The sequence below is a fragment of the Nestor notabilis genome, unplaced genomic scaffold, assembly GCF_000696875.1.
Source record: "Nestor notabilis isolate BGI_N333 unplaced genomic scaffold, ASM69687v1 scaffold8887, whole genome shotgun sequence".
Taxonomy (NCBI): domain Eukaryota; kingdom Metazoa; phylum Chordata; class Aves; order Psittaciformes; family Psittacidae; genus Nestor; species Nestor notabilis.
This window is the reverse complement of record NW_009936877.1, coordinates 80,097-83,407: the sequence shown is the minus strand read 5'-3', so window position 1 is coordinate 83,407 and position 3,311 is coordinate 80,097.

The following is a 3,311-nucleotide window of genomic DNA, read 5'->3' as shown; positions in this document are numbered from 1 at the left end:
TACACATTTATGTTACATGGAATACATGTAACATCCCCATGTGGAAAGGAAAAAACCCTAGGACCTTTCTTAAGAAAAGGGACAGCAAGACCCAAATAGAGCAAAACTGCTGATCCAAAACAATTAAAAGATGTGTGCCCAAGCAAGAATCTGAACAAAGTACTCCAGTTTCCCATTTCAGTGCTTTAACCATACACACGTTCTTGTCCCAGAGAGAACATGACAAAAAGAACAACAGAAATTGCACCAAGATGCATTATACAATATAGAAAACAGTGAGGATATTTTGGAGGCTTAGTAACAAATTTGGCACACCTTCACCTTCACATATTTCCATCCTGGGTAGCACTGCTTCTCACAGAGGTAACAAAAACCAGACAGGATGTTTTAAGAAGATGCTTAAGAGTTTCCCTTCAAATGAACATTCAGATGAACCAACCAGGTCTGAAGGGTGGTCAGAAAAATAAGAATAAATAACTGCCAGATAAACTGAGGCAGAAATATGTTTCTACTGGTGACTGAAATAATTCTGGAATAAGATGCTTGTAGCTTGTGCCCAGGTTAGCTGTTCTAAAGCCCCCAAGCAAGCTTTGATTCATTTTGCATGAGTATCAGCTTCTAAAGCACATGGGTAACATCTAGTGTTAGCTGAGGGATACTGCATACTCCGGTTGCCTTGTGAAAGGCCAAACATCACTCATAATCCATGGCTATAAAAGAGTTTCTATGAAAAACAGGTCTTCTTACCTTGGGAAAGATGACATATCCCAGACATCAGGGACGCATTACCACAAAAAGCACGCATCATGTATTTGCTTACTTTTTCTTAATGCCTGAATGCTGTCAGTAGTCAGCACTGTTGGTATCCTGTACAGACTTTGTAATATATAAACAGTCAGGAACCTTGGGAAAGCAGGTTAAAGGAACAGCTTCAACTCACAGATGATGTGTTTTAGATAAACAGGGTTTTTATCCACTTGAGTAATGCTATGTTGGACTAGCTAAAATGAATAACAGAGTTCCCACCATCATTTAACCTGCAAATCCTAGAAAATCTACATGGAGGCATCCAGAATATCTTTCTCCAGGATTGGTCAAAACAGCACTTGCTTGCATGGCAAACCATAGTTGTATGAGGTGCTGGGAAAAATCCATCAGATTTTTTGACAGGATCAGAACTCACTTATCCCTGTATCTGCTAGCAGCCACACTCACTGCAAGACATAGATGGTCTGCAAGCTATGAGTAAGCTACAAATAGAGATCCTGAGATGCTGTGATCAGTTTCCTCTTTCACCATTTGGCTCAGTGCAAGGTGCTGGTGGCTACAGCTGTATCGGGAAGTCAGACAAGCTAATAGCTTCAAGTGTCGTGTTAGTCATCTTTACAGCATCACCTGCAGTTTGTCCTTCTACTTCCAAAGAAAGACAGTAATACAGTTTTGGTTTTTTGTTTTAGCACCATGGATTTGGTTTCATTGAAGGAAGCTTTTAAGGTGTGAGTTTGACATATTCTGTACCCTGGCTTGTGCTCTTGCGGTGACACAAATACAAGTTGCCAACAACAACAAAAATCACTCGTGTTTCTGACATTCTGCTTAGAGTGCAGTAGTTATTGTAAGGGTATGTGGAAGGTAAGAGCGTCTGCCCCATTAAGGTTATCTGATCAAGGACCTTTTCAGTGTAAAGGGGATAAAAAATAAAAGGGGAAGTTATAAGCAAGAACACATAAAGACACAAACCTGGTAGAAAACAGATAAAAAAGCTGATGCCAAGGATTAAAGAAATCTAGTTTCTAATTGACGAATGATTGGAAGAAACTTCCAGGCACAGCTTTAGAGATGGCCACCTGCTCTTTCTAACTGATAAGAAATGTGAAAAAAAAAGGAATGTGAGGATTTTAAATATTCAAGGGGGTCTGATGGGCTGTGCAGAATTTACAAAGAGACATTTAACAGAAGGTTTGTTGGGTAGGAACACAGGGGAATGGATTAGAGAGAAAGTAGCATAAAAGGAGCTGGTTGCATGTAAAACTTTGCTGATCAATACCCTTGCCTGACCATACCCTGTGCCTGATCACTGAAGCTGGTCCTATTTCTCATTAAATCTGGCGGGGATCTTGACCACCAGCCACTGGAACACGAACAATGTGTATCCTGAATGCTAGTCACTGTGAGGCAGGTGAGGGGCTCATCTCCAGTGGCTGGAGTGGAACTTCAAATCACAGGTGTGTGTGCCTGGCACCAGTTGCTGTAGGGCAGAAGAGGGTCTCTATCTTCTGCAAACCTGTCGTGTGCAGGGGTGGGTGTACTTCACTGGCAAACCTCAAGCTGGACCAGCCAGTGAGTAGGAGGTGCTCAGTCTGGGCAGAGGTACCAAGTAGACAAAGGGTCTGTGCTGGTAACTGAGTGGACCCGTGAGTGTGGGGTACCTGTAAGATGAGTATCTGAGTTCTGGGTCTGTTAGCTGGCCAAGATGGTGAGTAGGAGACCTGTGAATTGTGTAGAAGGGTTTCAGGATCTGTGTGGGGTGGATGGACAATGCGGTGGATTATGCCAGTACAAGCTGCAACTCTGTGTGTGCTTATGGATTAGGAGGAAGTATGGAGAATAGGGGGAAAGAGGGACTGCACATGATTTCAATAATGAATTTCTATCTTCGCCAGTTGAAGAGTAAGCTGTTATTTGCTTATGTTTTATGTGAGTCCTTGAAGTACTGAGGCCTGAACAACAGGCCCTGAACCAAAGTTGACCTCTAGATGAACCCCACAACCCAACAATGTATATATCTAATATGCATGGTATTAATCGCATATGCAAGGTATTACCCATCTGTTTTAGTATGAATATATATGTATTTTTTTATGCCAATCTATAAAAGCTTTGTTGTAATGCTTATTGTGTAATAGTAACCAGCAGAACAATCCTTCTTTATTTAGGCCAAAAAATCAGGCGTCTGGTCTTGTTCAGAAAATAGACAGACACACTCCCTTTTCGAGAAATATGTGAGTGATCAAAGCTAAAATAGATGGAGATACTCCCCTGGGCTCCTCCTTAAGCCAGGAGCTTTGGGGAGAATCCAACAGGGAGAGTGACACCAGATGTTTCCACACCTCAAGTTTTGCCAATGTTTATTCGACTATATAAAATCTGGACCCTCTTGCAGAGACTTTGGAGACCTCACCTACGGGTGGATGCACTGCATAGGACTTCCCAGCTACTGGGACAGGTTCTCCAAATCCTTGCAGCAATTACTTTGGCATAGACAGTAAAATAAGCCTACTCTTTTGTTGGTGTCTGTGTCCTTCCTGCTG